Source organism: Ailuropoda melanoleuca, chromosome 5, assembly GCF_002007445.2.
Source record: "Ailuropoda melanoleuca isolate Jingjing chromosome 5, ASM200744v2, whole genome shotgun sequence".
NCBI lineage: Eukaryota > Metazoa > Chordata > Mammalia > Carnivora > Ursidae > Ailuropoda > Ailuropoda melanoleuca.
Genome location: NC_048222.1, coordinates 80,593,454 through 80,615,411, shown reverse-complemented (window position 1 = coordinate 80,615,411; position 21,958 = coordinate 80,593,454). Strand labels below are relative to the sequence as shown.

General features: G+C 41.3%; 1 pseudogene; it reads left to right on the top strand.

The window, feature by feature from the left end:
- Window positions 1–20,398: 20,398 nt before the first annotated feature.
- On the top strand, window positions 20,399–21,308 carry LOC100467574 (annotated as a pseudogene).
- The last annotated feature ends 650 nt before the right edge of the window (window positions 21,309–21,958 follow it).

Sequence of the window (21,958 nt, the reverse complement as noted above, 5' to 3'; positions counted from 1 at the left end):
AATCATTCATCCTCAAAACAACTTAATGAAGTTGGTATAAGACTCCCCTCAAAGATGGGGAAATTGAGACTCAAAAAGGTTGTGACAAGCCCAAGATCACATAGCTGTTGAGGGACGGAGCCCAGTGTCTCTGACTGAAAGCCATGGATTTCCAAAGAATCCCACTCAGACCCTCAAAGTGACAGAATTTTAAAGAACACAACTGATTGCTTTTCACCAGAAGACTTGGAATCACTTGTTCAAATGGGTGATGTTCTTCACAGCCATCCCTTGGACGGTTAAAGAGCAGTTGTGATGATTTTCTGTTCCTTATTTCATTTGGGGAACACTTCTTTGAAGATTCAGGGCTTCAGAACCTGAAGGACATTCTTTTAAGTGTTACCTCTGGTGGCTAATCTTCAACTCTGAAGTCATTCTGAGTAAAACCTGCAGAATAAGGCAGATGATGGAACTAGGCATTTAATGTTTTCGGTCGGAAACATGGCTGCCTATAAAGATACAGGATGGGTTTTCAGTGTGGATCTGGACACAGAAGAGACAAGTTTCCAACACAGATTTGGAGCCAGGCAGAAGGGGTCTGAAATCTGCTTTGCAACTTATTAAATGACCTCAGCAAGTGGTTTGACCTCTCCATGCCAGTCTCCTCTATAAAATCAGAATGCCACCTATTTTATAAGGTGGTTTAAATGAGATAATGCATGTAAAGCAGTCACATACAGCCAGTGCTTACCAAAGGATAGCCATTATTATTGACCAAAAAGGACTTCCAAAAAGATTTTGAATAACAATCTAATTGAAGCTGTAACTTCAAGAACATTCATCTAGGGGCGCCTGGGTGACTCAGTCAAGTGTTCAACTCTTGGTTTCGGCTCTGGTCATGATCTCAGGGTGTTGGGATCGAGCCCCGTGGCAGGCTCTGCACTCAGTCTGCTTGAGATTTTCTTTTCCTCTCCCTCTATCCCTCCCACACTCATGCAGTCTCTCTCTCTCAAATAAATACATAAATCTTTAAAAAAAAGAAAGAATATTCACCTCGATGTTTAAGCTCTGGTGCCTGTTACATATGTCCAGGGGTGAGACAAGCAGTTCAAAGTGAGTGCTTTGGTGTCTTTTGCGTTGATTAATGCAATGGGTTGATTGCATTCCCACCTTGCAGCGAGGCTGGCTCTTACCATAGTTGGAACAATAAAATAACACCATGTTCAAGGCCTGATCATTCCTTATCTGTTGATTACTGCTCCATAGCACAATGAGTTCTCAGGAAAAAAAAAAGTGGGCTTCTATTAAAACAAGAAAAAATTGTCATTAAGAAGGACCGGTAAGTCACTGACATGGCCTCCTTCCCTGAGCAGAGCTGACTCTGCATCTGAAATGATTGGTTAAATATTTATTGCAGAGTTTTATGCAGTCAACTGGCTGACTGGGATTCAGATCCTAAGAGAATTTTTTCATACAACATATATTTCTTTTCCATTACACTAGAAATATATGTTCCTTGTAGAAAAACTAGAGATTGCTGACAAGCAGAAATAATGCCTAAATCATGCATTATCCTGCCAAACAGAGATAAATACTGTTAATATTTTTGGTGAACATTCAATCAAGTGTCACTGTATATTTACCTATTTTTTACACAAGTGGGATCACATTATACATGCAATGTTATAGCATGGTTTATTAACTAAGCAATACTGTGACCATCTCTCTATGTCAATAAATGTACCTGTACAATGCAATTTTCATCAAATGGTGCATAGTATTCCACTTAAATAATAACCCATATTTATCCAATCCTGTACTGTTGAACCATGGAGTTCTTTCAAAATCATGTTTTTGCTATTAGAAATGATACTATGATGAGGTCACCCTGGGAGGAGTGTGTTCTGTGAGGAGAGAACTAGCAGGGACACGACGGCCCTGAGGACAAGGATAGGCTCTTTGGGATTAAAAGGAGCCCAAAGGAGGAGAAAGAGCAGTCAGGAAACAGAAAGCAGAATGGTGGTTGCCAAGGGCTTGCGGGAAGGGGAAATGCGGAACTGTGTCCAATGGGTATAGAGTTTCAGCCATGCAAGACAGAAAAGTTCTAGAGATCTGCCGTATGACATTGTTTTATCAAGAGGGTAGATCTCATGTTATGTGTTTTTTACCACAATAAAATATATATATACAATAAAGAAATTTAAGAAGGGAAGAAGGGTGAAAGGAAGGAAGGAGGGAAGGGCAACCAGAGAAACAGAACTAAAACCAAGAGGGAAGGGTATCAACAGAAGTCAGTGGAGGAGAGAACCTCATGAAGAAGGGAGAGGCTTCACAACACTGCAGTATTTGCGTTGACACCAATAAATGGTCATCCGTGGAATCAACTGGATGTTCTATACAATCCATAAATACAATGTCACAAAACTGTTTTCCAAAGCCCTCGAATTTACCCCCCCAACAAAATGAAGCCATTACTGAGCCACTTCATCATCCAATGGAACTGGCGTTCACGAGGTTGACTCTACAGCCTGAAGATGCCTTCTGGAAACTCAGTTCCTGACTTCTTGGTCCATGACAGTCTATGTTGATGAACACAGGTGTTGTGTCTCATAAGCAATAGCTCCCTTTTCTGGTGTGACAGATGGGCGTGGCTTCTAAATGACAGATCTGTCCACTGCCCATAGCTCACTACACAATGACAGGGTCACCCATGCCCAAACTGACCAAAAGCTTCACCACTCCTGTGGCTGTACTTTTACCATTACCCTTGTTTCTTTCTTTAGAGTTTTTATTTTTCCCTTAACATATTCAACATTATCCACTGGAAATCATTGATTGGTCCAGTCACATCAGGCATGAATATTAGAAAATACAAACAATAAGTAAAAATCCCTCCAAAATGCACACATGCACAAACATAGGGCCTGTCCTTAAAATTAACTAACAGCTCTGACGCTGTCATCAACCTGGTGTAAGAATCAATGCATTCCTACAAGGTTAGATCCTGTCCTTTAGAGGTTGATGCTTTCAGGGCTTCCCGGCAGGGGCCCAGGGTAGTAACTGCAAATGGTATTTGGCTAGGCTGACCAGTCCAACCCTGGGTTTGCCCAGGAGTTTCGTGGTTTTAACACCGAAATTCCCAAGTCCTCAGAAACTCTTTAGGATTATTGGTTACCATTCGTGTGGCTCCAATTAATTTAGCTACTCTTTCTACCAAACTCTATTTAGAGGCCTTCTTTTTACTCTGAATTTCAAAACCTGTTGATTGTGAATGAATCATGACCTTGGAGGGAATCACATGCAATTTGTGAACAATTGATATTTACAACAAATTATAAAATATACAGAACAAATGATGAAAAATGGCACAACTCCTTGGGGTTCTGACATTAACTGCTAGCCCCTCAGTGACTGATGTAGCCCTCGCCCAGGTGTGCCTGGTGGGTGTTCCTCTTCTCAGTCCAATCCAGGCCTTCTTCTTGTATCACACAGGATTGGTAGTCATATCTGATCCTTCTTCATCCATGTATTCAGTATGTAAACTGAGCACCTATTATGTGTCTGGCAATGCACTGGGTACTAGAAATTCAGCAGAAAATAAGAGCTGCATCCCACCTGGTAGAATTTACACAATGACGGAGTAGACTGATATTAATCAAATAATCTCACTAACGAACATGTAGTTATTTATTGGGAGGAGTGTAATGCAGGAGAAGTACAGAATACAGAGAGGATAGCAGGAGAAGTTGATTAGGGTCAGAGATAGCTTCTCCAAGGAAGAAACACGAAAGCTTGCTGTGAAGGATGGGTAAATATGCATATTAAAACTACCAGATTAAAAGTTTCAAAGTCAGACAATACCAAATGGTAGCAAAGACGTGGTGCAGAGGGAACTCTTGTTTACCATTGGTGGGAGTGTGTGTCCATTTCTACCCAATGCCTCTGAATGCCACATCCTCTTTCTAGGCTGTGCTCTGGACCCGTAGGATTCACTCTGCAAAATACATTTCCCAGGATCCCTTGCCTGCTGGCTTCCCGTGAGGCTTTGCCAGTGCAAGGTGGAGATGAGAAGGTGGGAGGAAGAGGGAAGCTTTTGTTTCCAGCTCTGACCCTGATGGCAGTTACCCATGAAACTGGAGTGGCAATGGAAGGGCGGTGTTCCAGAGGTAGCCCCTCCATCAGCAGTCTAGCCCTGTTTGAGGTGGTGTCTCTCCAGTGGATCCAGAACCAACTGGAATAGTGTCTCAGTGCAGCTGGCAAAGGCTTGGGGGCTGAGCCCCAAGGCTCTGGCACCTTCTGATTCTGGGAATCAACGATTCTCCCTTTTTGGTCCTCCAGCCCCACCTCCTTCCTTTTGCTCTTCCACCCCTCCTGATGCCTTTGAAACCAATTCCTTATATTCAGGTCTCTGTCTTTGAAATACCTAGAGTGGTTTCTGTTTTCCTAACTAAACTCAGTTTCAACCATCTTTTCTTCTCACAACTCTGAAAAATTTCAAACACGCATAAATGATCAATCAACAATTCTGCCACATTCGCTTCCTCTCTCTCTCTCTTCCTCTCTCTTCTCTTTGTTTCTCTCCATATATACTGTTTCACTGAGCCATTTGAAAATGAACCATAAATATCTTTGCACTTTACTCTTAAATACTCTTAAGATGGGGGCGGGGGGCACCTGGATTGTTCAGTCAGTTAAACGTCTGACTCTTGATCTCAGCTCAGGTCTCAATCTCACAGTTATGGGTATGAGCCTCTATGTTGGGCTCCACGCTGGGGGTGGAGCCTACTTTAAAAAAATAAATTCTTAATTAATTAAGTTTAAAAAATAAAAAAAAGAAAGACTAAGGAAAGGACATTTTCTTATGTAATTCTAATATTCACATTTTAAAAAATAACAGTAAGTCCACAGTATCACCCAATATTCATTCCATATTCAATTTCCCCAGTTGTCCCAAGTCTATCTTTTACTTTTTTCCCCAATTCAAGATTCGTACATTGTGTTTCATTTTTATGTTGGTCCAATCACTTTCAAAAACAGTTTCGCGGTATCTTACAGAAATTCTTGCACAGATGCACCAGGAGTATAACATGCCCATAGCAACACAGTTCTCAAGAGAAAAAACTGGAAACAATCCACTTAAAGGTGAGAGGAAGAAACCGAAGGGGTCAAGCATGACTTGCGCAGGTCTGGGTGGGGCAGCTGTGTGGACAGCATTGCCCAGACACCTGCTTTCCCCATGGGTCCCACAAGAGTCCATTTGCTTTTTTGTTTTGAAGTGCACCCAGTGGCTATCTGCAATGGCTCAAAAATCACTCTCCCTGTTTGTGCCTCAAAAACATGAAGAGCATTTTTATTGCTCTAGTGAGTTCTCTGTTTGCCTTTCAAAAAACCAAGAAATGCAGGAAATGCAGTGGAGGTAACTCCCCTCCAACGCCAAAGGACTCTATTACTGGCCCTCACTCTGCCCAGCCCCCGCACGTCCTCAGATGGTGTAATAGCCTTTAATTCCAAGTGCAGCCTGAAAGACTCCCTCCTCACGCAGCAGCCAGTTTTTCCATGATTACTCCCTGTCTTCCATCATGAAACTTCCCTCACTTACTGCCCCACCCCCTGCCCTCAGTGCCGCTAGAGTTAAAAGCAGCCACCTGCTGCCCCATGGGGTTTAACTACTTTACTCTTTCATGTCTTCTTACACGTGTGGGTTACACATGCAGCGATGGAATATTTGCTTAGTACTTAGATCTATATGCCTGTCTACAGTATTATGCATATGAATGGCTTGAATCATGTACTATTGAATACCCCAGCTTATAATGTGTCACCTCCATAGGTCATCTTGTTTTCCATGTTGACCAAGCCTGAAGGATTAATGGGAAGGAATGCTATATTGGTGAATGTCCTACGAGAAACTGATTAAGGAGATAGAACCATACACAAGACTTCAGCGTGACTACTTATATATCACCTTGTATGAGGCAATCACACTATCATTCCTAGAAACAGTTCCCTAGTAACCTTGCTCACACTAAGCAATAGTTAATGCTGGTAATGGTTTGCACAAAGTCAGAAGGTAGAGACTATGCCATGTGCTCTGAAACAGACTCTTACGGCTAAGGGTAAAACTGTTCAACATAATCCTTGATGGGCATCAACTCTTTTTGAAATCTTGGCCAAATGCCTCCGGATATTTCGCAGTCTCATCTGAGAAGTCTTTCAAGATTATTGGAGACTTCTTGTTGACTCAAATTCCTGCTAGTCCCATCTCAAAAACCTTGAAGGAAGTAGTAGATCTCTTCTGGTCATAAAAGGAAGTATAAGTGGACTCTTCTAGCATTTCTTTTTTTTTTTTTTAAAGATTTTATTTATTTATTCGACAGAGATAGAGACAGCCAGCGAGAGAGGGAACACAAGCAGGGGGAGTGGGAAAGGAAGAAGCAGGCTCATAGCGGAAGAGCCTGATGTGGGTCTTGATCCCATAATGCCGGGATCACGCCCTGAGCCGAAGGCAGACGCTTAACTGCTGTGCCACCCAGGCACCCCTCTTCTAGCATTTCTATACCCAGCACTTGTGATAGCACAGAGATGGTCAGCCACTTGCTAATTAAAATCTTGTGGGGACACCTGGGAGGCTCAGTAGCTTAAGTGTCTGCCTTCGGCTCAGGTCATGATCCCAGGGTCCTGGGATCAAGTCCCACATCGGGCTCCTTCCTTGGCGGGGAAACTGCTTCTCCCTCTGCCTGTCACTCCCCCTGCTTATGCTCATTCTCCCTCTCTCTCTCTCTCTCTGACAAATAAATGAAATCTTTTTTTAAAAAAATCTTTTGTTCTGTTCGTAAAGGGAGAGAAGAGCCCTGTATGCCAAGGGTCATAATCATTCATTATGCATGGTTTTGTTCTTTTCAGTTTCTTGAGTCATACATTGCTATGGTGACACCAATTTTCTTAAGCTAAATCAGCCTCAGAGTTATCAGTGATCACATTCCCAGTAATATTTCATTTGTCTCTTTCTCTCACCCTCCAATGCCTCTCTCACCCTCCAATTCTAGGAGTTTCCAGAAGATGTATCATATATGCTAATGGGTAAATTCTCCCAATACCAATGGAATATCTACCATTTTCATGTTTTTCTGATCCAGTAATGATATCTGCTACCCAGCCCTCACTACTTATGAGCCCATATGAAGCTAATATCTCTCCACTGCCTCTATCCATGGGGCCCACTCAGAGAATATGAATGTCAATACCATGTGTACTGTCTCTTGATGCTCATGAAATGCCAGCCCCACCTCCTGCTACTTGTCCTACAATGTTATAGAACTTCCTGCCCACAGAGCTTACAATGAAAGCCTTCCCCTGTGTTCTTACTTCAGCCCCTTCTCCCCATGGGACTCGGCGTCCAAAGAAGCTGAGTTGGAGGACCACTCTCAAGAGCAGTTTCCAATCGTACTCAGAAGCATCCCAGCACTCTGACTACTAAGGTATTGTTCTAAGGCCCAGCCATTGTGCTTGCCTTCCTTGCCTCCTCAGGAATAAAATATCCCTGAGAATATTTTAGAGCCCTTTAAAAATTTGCCTCTGTTGACACATCCCGTAACATAGATGAACTCTGAAAATGTTGTTCTAAGTGAGATAAGCCAGATACAAAAGGACAAATATTGTATGACTCCATTTACATGAGGAACCTAGAATAGTCAATCTATAGAGACAGAAAGTAGAATGGGGGTAGGCAGGGATTAAGGGTGGAGGACAATGAGGAGTTAGTGTTTAATGGGTACAGAGTCTCAGTTTGGGGTGATGACAATGTTCTGGAGATGGTGGTTGCACAGTAATGTGAATGTACTTAATGCCACTGAGCTACACACTTAAAAATGGTTTAAATGATAAACCTTATGTTCTTGTGTATTTAAGCACAATAAAAAATAAAATATGTACAACAAGATAAGCCAAAAAAAAAAAATATTGGTCTCTGGCAGGCCCATCTCATGAGGCCTCTGGGTAAACCTAGGTGTGTTTGCTTCCCAGGGTAGACTCAGGTTGGACCTCTAACAGCTCCTAGATACACAGTGGGACTAGCCACCACTGTAGCAATAAAGAACTACTTTATTGAAGGCCAGCATCTCTTGTTAGTGTTTTCATACAGGAATTCCTTCCTGGAATTTCTTGGGAATTTACACTTTCCTGAATTCCGAGAAAAATCAGTCAGAAAGTCAAGAAAAATGGTAACTCTCCTGTGAGAATTGATGCTTAACAATCATCAGTCTGGGTTCAAAGGAATCCATTGGCACCAAGTTAAAAGCAGAAGGACATGCTGACAAGTGGATTCCATGATAAGGTTGACATGTCTGAGAACCAGGAAGAGGACATGAAGTAGGAAAGCAATCACAACACCAAACTGTCTTGCTCATAGTTCCTTGCTGTAAATGTGTGTTTATGGGGCCAGTCTGCTCTTAACGATAGGTAAATCATTCTTGCAAATAAAACTGACATTACTAAGTTTGAATATGTATAAAAATCCTGTAAGTGACGTTCTAAGAAATAACAAGTTTTGGAAGCCAAATAAGTCCTTAAATTGGCAATGCCAACACGTGATTCTGGGTAGTGCTATTAAATTTACTAGGGTACTCAAATGTTATGCTATTGAAATACTACCCAATAATATTTACCAGGGGTTTCCAGTGTTTGAATTTTATCTACAGACTATAGTTTTTTTATAAATATTTTACCAAAAAAAAATGCAGAGAATAAGATGTGAAACTTGTCATAGAATGCTTCAATATGAAATTAGAAATTGTCTCAAATCTGAATTAGCAGAAGCAGTATTGATTTCCTCTTTTAAAAGATTTTATTTATCTATTTATTTATATATTTATTTTTTAAAAGATTTTATTTATTTATTTGAGAGATAGAGAGAGATAGCAAGAGAGAGCAGGGCGGAGAGGGAGAAGCAGGCTCCCCGCTGAGCAAGGAGCCCTATGTGGGACTTGATCCCAGGATGCCAGGGTCACGACCTGAGCCAAAGGCAGATGCCTAACCGACTGAGCCACCTAGGCGCCCCTATTTATTCATTTATTTAGAGAGAGCACAGGCGAGAGGAGGGGCAGAGTGATAGAGAGAATCTCAAGCGGACTTGGCACTGAGGCCAGAGCCTGACACAGGGCTGGATCTCACAACCCTGAGATCATGACCTGAGCCGAAATCAAGAGTCAGTTGTTTAACTGACTGAGCCACCCAGGCGCCCCAAGCAATATTGACTTCAATAGCAAAACCAAAATAGGGAACAACAAATTATTTTTAACATTAAGAAAGGAAATGTGTTTAAATGAAGCAGCACAAACCCTGATACCCAATTTGGGGATGCTTTTGGATGCCCCCTTAACAATTCTACCAGTATCGATTTAAAATGAAAGAAATTTCTCTACATCTGAAATATTGGTCACAAAACAGAGATCAAAAATATTGGAAAGGAAAATTAATGTTTATTGTGCCTTAAAATTTTACTTTTAGAATGACAACTTCTAAATATGAAATAATTGTGTTTTCTTTCAAATTTTAAAGGATTTTCATTTGGCCTTTATTTGGTGTTAATGGTCCCTTCTTTTGGTGTTTTTTTATTATCAAATGTTTATATCAAGAAAACATTGTTTTGCATGTTGTTGAAATGTATAATCTTTTCATAATATATCAGTTTATATAAACTAGGCATTTATTACATGGGGTAGATTTTTCTGTATAGAAAACCTGTATATAACATCATCACAGTAATTCACTATTTGTTATTATGGTCACTCATTAGTTTTAAACTCATAAATAAAGTACTAAAAATTACAAAAGAAGGCATGACTTTGGGAAATCCTGGAAATTCCCAGGGATTCTAACTTCTCATTCTTGAATTCTGGATATTCACATCTGTCATGAATTTGGAAATTCTATTTTCTGTCCATTTTTAAATAAAAATTGTATACATTGAAGGTGTAAAGCATGACAGTTTTTTTTTTTTAAAGATTTTATTTATTTATTTGACAGAGATAGAGACAGTCAGTGAGAGAGGGAACACAAGCAGGGGGAGTGGGAGAGGAAGAAGCAGGCTCCCAGCAGAGGAGCCTGACGTGGGGCTCGATCCCGTAACGCCGGGATCACGCCCTGAGCCGAAGGCAGACGCTTAACCGCTGTGCCACCCAGGCGCCCCGTAAAGCATGACAGTTTGATATACATCTATATGGTGAAATGATTAGTACAGTCAAGCTAATGAATGTATCTCCTTACATAGTTGCTATATTTTTGTTTGTAGTGAGAGCACCCGAAATCTGTTCTCTTAGCAAATTTCCAGTATTCAACACAGTATTATCAACTATAGTCACCATGCTGTACATTAGATCCCTAGACTTACTCATCCTATATAACTACAACTTTATATCCTTTGACCAACGTCTCCCCATTTCCCCCATCTTGTTGACCCTAGTAACCACCATTCTACTCTCCGCTTTATACTCATTTGACTCTTTTAGATCCCACATATCAGTGAAATCAGATAATTTCTTCCTTTCTGTGCCTGGCTTATTTCATTTAGCATCCTTTAGTTTCACTGTCACAAAAGGTATGATCTTCTTTGTTTTAAAAGGCTGAAAAATATTCTATATACATACTATAGTCTCTTTATCCATTCATCCATCAATGTATGCTTAGGTTGTTTCCATATCTTGGCTATTGCAAATAATGCTGCAATGAACCTAAGAGCATAGGTATTTCTTTAAGGTGATGACTTCATTTCCTTTAAGTATATACCCAGAAATGAGATCGCTGGATTGTATGGTAGGTCTATTTTTAGCTTTTGAGGAACCTCCATGCTGTTTTCCATAATAGCTGTACCAATTCACATTCTCACCAACTGTGCACAAGGGTTCCCTTTTCTCCACATCCTTACCAACACTTTCTAGCTCCTCTCTTTGTGATGACAGCCATTCTAACAGGTGAAAGGTGATGTCTCATTGTGGTTTACACTTATATTTCCCTGATGATTAGTGACATTGAACACCTTTTCATGTATTTGTTGGCCATTTGTATGCCTTCTGTGAAAAAATATCTATTCCATTTCTTTGTCCATTTTTAAAATTGTGTGGTTTTTTTTGCTACTGAGTTGTATGCCTCTCTTACATATTGGATATTAACCCCTTATCAGATATACAGTTTTTCCTGCCCATTTATTAATGCCACTCAATACATCAGAAAGTTTGCCCAAGTCTAACCCATTAGTTCAAGTGAACCTTATTTGCATATGGGTATTTAGCGGACAGACCTAGTCTTACTATATACTAAATATCTGAGGAATTCAAAAATTACTTTCTGAAAACCAGGATTTATAGGAAATTCTTTCAAGTAGCCAAATATTAATGCTACTTAGTAATTTCACAAAATAATTAGTCAGATATTATGTTTCAATGTTTGAGATTTTGAAGAAGATAAAATTTTCTGATGATATTTTTAAAGATTTAATTTAATTTAATTTTTATTTATTTATTGTTTTTCAAGTAGGCTCCACACCCAGCATGGAGCCCAGTGCAGGGCTTGAACTCATGACCCTCAGATCAAAACCTGAGCTGAGATCAAGAGTCAGACACTTAACCAACTGAGCCAACCAGGTGCTCCTCTGATGAGTTTTTTTTTTTATAGTTCGAGAAATTTTATTCATAGAGTTCCTCCAGTATGATATGATCTCATGGATAGCAACATGGAATCTGCTAGAAAGAGAAGCACATTCTTTGTCACAGATAAAGGTATCGTTTAAGAAATAATCATTCAGCTTACAAACACATTTTTTTCATAAAAACTGAAATAAAAAGTTATTTAGCAAAGCAGATGAGTCCACTTGATGAATCTGTGTAAGTCTAGGTGTACAACTGAGTCAATATTTGTCAATGTTCACTGCAATTTGTCACAGCTTTATTGTGTTCCCCCTTGCTAATAAGATCTCAAGAAAAATGATCAAATGTGCTATAAGAAATATTGAAAAATAATAGTCTCTATATTCAAATTTATTCCCACCCCTCTAATTAGGGTGAAATTTCTATAATGGGTAAAATATTGTCCTGGCTCAGATTCCCTAGAAAGCAGAGCCTGAGGCAAGGATTGAGTCCTAATGCTTCACTTGACAGGTGCAGTCCCAGAGCAATGAGAGTAGGACAAAAGGCACATGAGGCTGGGAGGGATGGGCAGGACTGTAGGACCCTGTGTGTTACAGCACTGGCCACCCCTTTACAAGCTGTGAAGGTATAAAAACTGACTACTCAGTAGATGTACCCACTGGGCCAGGATCTCAAGACAGGCTGATCTAGAGAAACTATGGCTTGGGACCAGCCATAGGAAGCAGCAAGGACCAGTAATCCGTCTACCTAGCTTCTTCTCATCTCTTACTTCCTTTCATTGGTCAAAGTTTGCCCCAATGGGGACTTAACTGCTCTGAATTTCTGGGATGCATCTTCTAGCCCCCTTGGCTAATGCCCCAGAAATGAGATCCTATGCCCCACCACACAGCATTGCATCCATGTCCCATAGGAGAGCAAGAGGACAGAAACTCAGGGTGGTGACTGGCCACTCTGGCTGTGTGGTAGGCCCCAGGGACTGGTAACCTCCAGGTGACGGACCCTTACAACCCCCAAAGGAAGAAGCCAGAGTAGCAGCTGAGGCAGAACAAGCAGCTGAGGACACAGGCAGTGATGGCGTGGAGAGAGCCGTAGGAGTAGGACATGTGCCTGATCTGAGTATTTCGTATCAGTTTCAAGTATTGTCTTCAACGGAGTATTACAGGCTGAAGGGTCTTCCCTCCAAAACTGGTATGTTGAAGTCCTAGCCCCCAGATCCTCCTCAGAATATGACTGTATTTGGAGACAGGGTCTTTAAAGAGGGGATTTTGGTTAAATGAGGTCATTAGGGAGACTGTGATCCAACCTGATTGCTGTGCTTCTAAGAAGAGGACATAAGGACACAGACACACGCAGAGGGAAGGCCATGTGAAGAGGCAGGGAGAAGATGGCATCTCCAAGCTAGGAGAGAAGGCTCAGAAGAAACCAGCTGTGCTGACACCTTGATTTTGGTCTTCCAGCCTCCAGAACCGCAAGAAAACAAATGTCCATTGGGGGAGCCACCGCCTGCTGTCTTTTGTATGGCAGCTCTAGCAAACTACCACACAAAGAGAGGTCAGAGGTCAACCAAATCAAATTCCATGCTGTCTTCCTTTCATGTCGGTCACTTGTGCACATGACTTGAGGTCAATTCCTAGAGCAGCCAAATTATTAACTGTCTGAATCTACCAGAATACTGGGCCATCTTAATTTCTTTAATCAAAATGAGAGTCTCCAATAAAGTAGTAGAGGCTTTTGCTAGTAGAATGCAGCAATATATCCAAATAGGCACTGGATGTTTATTGCACTGGTATTAACTCTACTTATCTTACTACCCCTACTGGGACATAGCAACAATTATTCATATGTCAGCATACTGATTATTGAGACTGTAGAGCAACTTCAATCAAGTCGATAAAAGAAATGAAAAAAATAATAGAAGTTACGATGTGTTCTAAAAACAACAACAGGGGCGCCTGGGTGGCACAGCGGTTAAGCTTCTGCCTTCGGCTCAGGGCGTGATCCCAGCGTTATGGGATCGAGCCCCACATCAGGCTCCTCCGCTATGAGCCCGCTTCTTCCTCTCCCACTCCCCCTGCTTGTGTTCCCTCTCTCGCTGGCTGTCTCTATCTCTGTCAAATAAATAAATAAAATCTTTAAAACAACAACAACAACAACAACAACAACAACAACAGCTAGAACGTGTAGAGTCCACAGTGAAGCCTGATACAAAAAGAAACTAGAAAAGCAAAATTGGTTGAAATACCAAACATTTACACGGCTGTGATGAATGTCAACTTTATACAATTACAGGTTTATTCAGTTTAATTGCTGTTTTGGGGCTCAAAAAAAAATCATGTGAATTGAACAAAATACACTTGTTTTCTGTTTTTAAGATGTTATTTATTTGTTTACAGAGAGAGAGAGCACAAGTAGGAGGGGCAGAGAGAGGGAGAGAGAGAATCTCAAGCAGACACAGTGTAGAGCCCGACATGGGACTCGATCCCAGGACCCAGAGATTATGACCTGAGCCGAAACCAAGAGTAGGACGTTTAATGGACTGCACCACCCAGGTGCCCCTGAACAAAATACATTTAAAGTAATCAGATGAGAGATCAGGGGAGGTTACTGTTCAATGAACAAGAAAACACTGTTTTTGTTTTGTGTTAATATTTTTATTCATTTATTTATTTATTTTTTGCGAGACAGAGAGAGAGAGAACAAGCTTGGGAGGAGGGGCGGGGAGAGAAGTAGGCTCCCCATGAGCAGGGAGACCAACTCGGAACTTGATCCCAGGACTCCAGGATCATTACCTGAGCCAAAGGCAGATGCTTAACTGACCTAGCCACCCAGGCACCCAACACTGTTTTATGTATACATTTTATCAGATGATTCACTAATGCCCTACAAACTCTATTTAATTAGGTTCATTCACATGAGAGCAAAATGAATAAGTATTGTCTTATGCTGTTTTATGCGATATCTTTTTTCCCTTTCTCTATCCTTTAGCCATCTCTTCTCTTGGAAGTTCCTGCACTATTTTCCTCATGTTTCATGTTTTACATCCTCGTAATTGCATTTTATTGCTTCTCCTCTGGGGCAAGCTGTTTTGAATCCTATCAACCTTCATTTGAGTGCCTTTGTAGGAGGCACTGAGTTAAGTGGGAGGAGGAAGATAAACCAAGCTAGTCCCTGTCCTCCAGGTATTTACTATCTAGAATGAACAAGCACTTAGAGGTTAGAACCAAATCTGTTTAACTTGCGTACAATTCCTGCTAATACTGGAGAAGGAATTAAATGTAAAGTCATTTGACCCCTCTTCCCTTGCCTTCTCACCACCCCCCAGCTCCGCATAAAGCTGCCCTTCAACAGTAAAATGGATACATAAATTGTGGTATACTCATACAATGGATAACTACAACGCAATGCGGTGGACATCTACAACTATATTCTATATCCAACGACACAGACGAAGCTTGCATACAAAATCTTAAAGGAAAGAAGCCAGACATCGAAGTCTGCATACTGTATAATTCAGGATATAAAATGCTCAAAAGCAGGCAGAACTAAGCTACGTTGTTAGAAGTCAGGAAAGTGGTTATTCTGGGGGTGAGTCATAGGAAGCAGCAGCTGGTCAGGAGCATGAGTCTGGGATCATGGTGAGGTTCTCCCTCTGAGTCCTGGCTAAACAGGTGTGGTCAGTTTGTGAATTCACTGAACAGTGCTCCCACGTTTCTCTATGTATTCCACTGTGACACAAAGTTTTCAAAAATACCAAATTGTGCTCAGCAATACAAAGTTTTTCTAATATTGATAATAATTTAGCCCTAGGTTTTCTTGATTTTCAAAGAAACAGATAAGAATAATATTTCTTCATGACAAATCTTGAAGAGAGAGGTATCACTTCGTTCAAAAACGTTTAAAAGGATCTTCATAGCAAAGTCCCCTCTGCGTCTGGGCTAAAACAGGGATCTGTGCAACACAATTGATTGAGTTTTGTGTCTTTTGCCCATTTTAACTGATAAGATAAAAGCCACCAGAAATTAGGCTAAAATAACAAAAACATTTAAGTCCATTTTGAAAGGCAGCAAAGGGCATCGTGGCAACAAGAACCCCAAGTATGGTACCAGATGAATGAAGTAAATGTGTGTTTTAAATATTTCTATTTGATGGTGAACAAAAATGCTCTTTGAAAAACATTCACATCTTCTACGCTAGTACCCATAAAGCGCAAGAGATCTAATGGACGCTCCACTAAGTGGGAAATGAACAACTTGTGAACAGAAAAAAGACAACAAAATATCCCATTTAACACATCTACACAAAAGAAATATACACGGAGTCAGCTGGGCCAAATGAGCTGTTTTTGTTTTTGTTTTTTTAAGTCCCCTCAGGAACAACACAACAAAAAGGGAAATCAATCGAATTGTACAAGCTAGAAGAATATGTCGTATAGTTTAAGGTCTATGCTTGATTGGTGTGATTGAAAGTTGGCACTTTCCTTCTACATACATCTATTGTATTTATTATATTAGCGTATTGTATTTAAAAACAATTCCATGGGGGCGCCTGGGTGGCACAGCGGTTAAGCGCCTGCCTTCGGCTCAGGGCGTGATCCTGGCGTTATGGGATCGAGCCCCACATCAGGCTCCTCCTCTATGAGCCTGCTTCTTCCTCTCCCACTCCCCCTGCTTGTGTTCCCTCTCTCGCTGGCTATCTCTATCTCTGTCAAATAAATAAATAAAATCTTTTAAAAAAAAATAAATAAATAAAAATAAATAAATAAAAAAAAAAAATAAAAACAATTCCATGGGTCCCAATTGCAAAAACACAACAAGAAGAAGAACATTGAATTGTATCGACCAAAAGTAAGCATCTTAAAACCTGATTAGATGCTTACTAAATCATGACATGACAGATATAAAATGAATCCCTAGTCTATCCTTGATTTCAAACAAGGACTTATGAAAATGGTTCAGAATATAAAATTATGGAAAACATTACAGTACATCAAAGCAAAGCAAGTTTAATTAGGCTTAGTTTGATAATTGCGGGCAACAAAGAACCTGCCTCACAGCACGGCTAGTGTAAAATCCAGCAGTAAGTCCAGTTGATCCAAATTAAAACCGTCCTATCTACCATCCCACATGAATCCTTTTATCTGAAGTCTGCAGAGAACAAAGAATTACAATTCAGCTCAGAATGACAGAGGGCTGGTCGTTTTTTCATCAGGATTTGCTCTGGCTAAAACCTGACTATGTATGTTTCATTTCTCCAGTCTAAAAAGGTAACATACAAGGACTTTAAGGTAAAAGCCAAGAGACTTACCAGTACTGGTGAAAGCCAATAGCGGATCAGCGTATTTCTTTGTCGCACATAGATCTATAGAATCCATTTCCACTTTTCCCCACATAGGTGTCATAGGGAACAAATACGTCACCTTGCAGCCAAATTCTTTCCTGAATTATTGATTCTCTAGATGCAAAGGGTAGAAATGGATCTCTCGGGAGAATTATAAAACTTCCCCCAAATTTAAGGAGATTAAAAACATCACGAAATTAATTGGGTCAAAGTGTAATTGCTATGCTAATTTTTCAAAGTGAAAAAAAACGTTAACAGGGAATCGGGAAGCCTAAAAGGAAAGTCAGGGGTGGAGGTGAATGCTGTTAGATCTCCTGCCCCACCCCCCTTCCTGATTCAGGCCCTCATCACCTACCAGCAGGACAGTCACTGAGGTGGACATCAGGGCTCCTCCTGCCACCCACTTTCAACACCCTCAGCCAAATTTTGGTCCTAAAAAGCAAATGTGATCATGTTGTCTGCCCACTTACAGAATTCCACTGAAATTTAAAAAATTCAATCCTCATATAAAAACAGTCAAACTCACTAATAGAAATGCTAATTAAAGCAGCAATTAAATATCATTTTTGCTTATCAAATGGGCACAAATGTCAAACAAAAAATGATTAGTGCTGGTAAGAGAGTTATGGAAGAGGCACTTTTATAAATACCTCTAGTGAAAGCATCAATTAGTATAGCTTTTTGAAAATCCATTTGGCTATATAAGATCATGAGCATTAAAAAAGAAGTCATATGCCTTGACCCTACTTCTATGATTTTATCCTAAAAAGTAATCAGAGTTATGAACAAAGATTTATGTAGAAAAACAGTGATGAGTGGTTAAAATTGCCATGCTTAGCAGAAGCAATGTAAAACTCCAACATTAAGAAAATGGTGGCCAGAGGGGTGCCTGGGTGGCTCAGTCAGTTAAGCATCGGACTCTTGATTTTGCTCAGGTCATGGTCTCAAGGTGGTGAGATTGAACCCCGCTTAGGACTCTGTGTGCAGCAGTGAGTCTGCCTGAGATTCTCTCTCCCTCTTCCCCTCCCCCACTTGCATGCATTTGCATACATATGCTCTCTCTTTCTTTCAAATAAATAAATAAATCCTTAAAAAAAGAAAATGGTGTCCAGAAGTCCACCTAAAGGCAGCCTGGACACCTGTCTCAATCCATTTAGGCTGCTCTAACAAAATACCGTAGACTGGGTGGCTTGTAAACAACACAAATTTGTTTCTCACAGTTCTAGAGGCTGGGAAATCCAAGATCAAGGGCTAGCAGATTCCGTGTCTTGTGAAAGCCCACTTCCTAGTACATAGCTGGCCACCTTCCCAAGGTGTCTTCACATGGTAGAAAAGTAAGGGATCTCTGTGGGGTCTGTTCTTTAAGGGCACTAATTCCATTCATGAGGACTCCATCTTCTGACCTAATCACATCTCAACAGCCTTAGCTCCAAATATCATCCCTTTGGGGGTCAGGATTTCAAGATATGATTGGGGGGGTGTGAAAGGGTCACAAACATTCAGTCTATAGCAATGCTGCAGGGCAGATCTCTGGAGATAAGGAATTCTACAGCTAGAATTGACTAATTGCAAACATTGACTAGTCTCCAGAGTAAGAGAACAGTGAAGCTGATTGTTAAGCCGTGAATACAGGAGTACATGAGCAGGAGGACATTGTTCCGATTTGCAATACCCTGCAGAGTTGCTAATGCTGCATTCAAAATATTTATTGACTTTTTAATAATGCATCTACATAGCAAAGAATTCAAGTAACAGAGGATATTCAAAAGTCAAGTTTTAGCCCAAACACCACCACATGAAATAAATCACGATTAATATTAAAGTGCACGATACTCTGGTTTCTCTTCAGATCGCATAAATCTTTCACCTTTTACTAAAGTACACATCATCCCAGCAGTCCTCTGTGCATATTTAAACTGGATACGAGAAAGACTTTTATAAAACTAGGATCAAATATAAATAAATTAAATAATACACTTTTTCTTGTTTAAATGCTGCTCATCATTTTTTTTTAAACTTTTTTTGTGTATTTTATTTTGTTTTGACTTTTTAATGTGGTTGCTCATTCTATCAGGTACCGTAGGAGGAAGATCCCGTGGTCCGGTTTTACTCTGCCTTCTTTACAAGGATGTGTCCCACAGTCTTGGTTACAAAGATATTGATGCTGGGTCATACATCTCTAAAACCTGCTAAAACTGGTTAGTGTTTCTAACACAAGAAATGTCTTTTATTAGGGGCAAAGACAGGCTCATTTCTGTATCACACGTTGTCAGGGTGGAGACCAAAATAGAATCAGAGTTGAGAAAAGTGACCTATTTGTTTTCTCGAGTCCATGTTTAACAACAACAGTAACCAAGTGACTTCTGGAACTCTAGAGCGGTAAGTGTCATCTGTGGAGCTTTGCTGAGGAGCTTCCCTTACCATCCGTCTTATAATGTCTCTGAAGGATCGTTATTTAGAGTCTTCTGTTGCTCTGACCCGGCTTTAAGTGTCCCCATCGCACAAGCATCTGGAGTTACAAGATCTCGAAGTCATCATTCAGTTAGTGTTTACTGAGTACCTACTACGCGCTCAACTCTGTCCCCAGTGCTTTGGGAAAGGAACGAGAAGTCAAGTCTCTGCCTTCCCAGAACTTCCCAGTTGGAGAGATAAGGTGCGTTCCTCCCACACAGTGGCGTCACAGAGCAAAACAGGAGAGAAGGGCTCCGCTCTGCGTTCCGCCTGAGCCTGAGCTTTGATGAGCTTGATTACATCCGTGGGGAGGGTCCCAAGGGGTCGTTCTCTCCAGCTTCTCACGCTGAAGCACTCATCATAAATGCCTATTCCTTGAGCAGCCATTGCCAGTCCTTACCTGATAACTGCGAGCGACACTTTTAAAGTGGGAAATTATTGAGCTCTTCGTGTGTAAAAGGTTTCTGAACTACCTATTAGTCAACCAGTTCTCCCTCAGAAGCACATAAAACTGTCATTTTGAGTCACACTGAGTCAACCACAGGCTACCTTGGCTCGCGGGGCACAAAAATGAGTTTATGTTGAACAAGAGGTTACATCCGCCCATCTCCACTACCTTTTCAGTTTCTCTAAAACTTAATGTGGACTTGTCACTCATGGGTCCAAAATCAGTATTTCTTAACATAAACTTCAGCGTAGGTGACTATCCGATATAAAAGGAAGTGTGGAACCAACCCCGGGCTCGAATGCCGGCTCTGCCATTCTCTAGCTCTGTGACCTTGCACCAGAGGTTCCTCGTCCGCAAAATGGGACTATGGCCACCTCCCCGTGGAGGCTGTTTCGAGGATTCCCGTCACTGCAGGGAAAGCGCCAGGCATAGAACACTGCTCAGTAACTCGCTTCTTTATGCGAGAGCTTCTCTCTATGTTTATGGCTCTCTTGGGACCCCTAAATGTTAGTGTTCTAAGATTTCACGTATTCCCTTTCGGCTTTTGGCTGGGAGGAGGCCTAGGTCCAACTCTTCTCAGTCGGCCGGAGTCCGGGTTCATAGACACCTGCCGCTTCCGCCATGCTGCCGAAGTTCAACCTCAAGGAGATCAAAGTCGTATACCTGAGGTGCACCGGTGGGGAAGTCGGTGCCGTGTCCTCCCAGGGCCTGAAGATTGGCCCCCTGGGTCTGTCTCCAAGAAAGGCTGGTGACGACATCCCCAAAGCAACGGGTGATGGGAAGGGTCTGAGGATGACAATGAAACTGACCATTCGGCACAGACAGGCCCAGAGTGAAGTGGTACCTTCTGCTTGGCTCCGATTATCAAAGCAGAAAAACATTAAGCACAGTGGAAACATCAATTATGATAAGATTGTCAATATTGCCCAACAGATCTGACACCAATCCTTTTTATTAATCTTCTTTATTTTTAATTTTTTTAAAGATTTTATTTATTTATTTATTTATTTATTTGACAGAGAGACACAGCGAGAGAGGGAACACAAGCAAGGGGAGTGGGAGAGGAAGAAGCAGGCTTCCTGCGGAGCAGGGAGCCCGATGCGGGGCTCAATCCCAGCACCCTGGGATCAGGACCTGAGCCGAAGGCAGATGCTTAACTAAGCTGAGCCACCCAGGCACCCCTAAAATTTTTTTTTACTTATTCATTTTTAAGTAGGCTCCATGCCCAAAGTGGGGCTTCAACTCACAACCCCAAGATCAAGAGTCTCATACGCTACCGACTGAGCCATCCCCGAGCCCCAGTGCAACACTGATCTTTAGCCAGAGAATTCTCTGGAATCATTGAAGAGATCCTGGGGGCTGCCCAGTCTGTGGGCTGCGATGTTGATGGGCACCACCCTCATGACATCATAGATGACATCAACAGTGGTGCAGCGGAATGCCCAGCCAGTTAAGAACTATGAAGGAAGATATTTCAATAAAGGATCATAAAGATTTAAGAGGTAGAGAGAGTACTGAGATTAATGATGGCTTCATGAAGGATATAAAGAAGTAGAGCTGAGTCTTAGCAAACACTTTGGCTTCGGGTAGGTTTCAAAGAGAGCGGAAGATAGGACAGAGGTGGAGCCTGTGTGAGCAAAGCTAAGGGGGTAGGAATGAATGTAGCAACAACCTGACCCCGACAAGGAGGAAGGCAAAGGAATGAACATTTTCAGAGAAACTGGGATATGCCAAGAACCTCTGTGGGCTCATTTAGGCAAATGAGCTTTAATTTTCCTAACAAACCTATAAACTAGATTTGTTTATTGGTTTCTCGGTTATTAATTGAGTGGCTACATTTTTTTGGAAGATGCTGGAAGACCATACAGTCAAGAGGCAGCAGAGCTAGAATTCACACCCAGAGCTCCTGCCCCAAGCTTGTGTTTTTCCAGCTACAAGTTGCTACCTGCACAGGGGAGCGGCATTTAGATAATTAAAGTGAGGGCAGATTACAGAGGACAGGAAAGCCGGGTAGATGAGTTTAAAATTGTTGCTATGTTGATTATTCTATCGCCCTGTTAATTAAATTATAAATACATTAGCCAGCCATGTATATCATTTATCA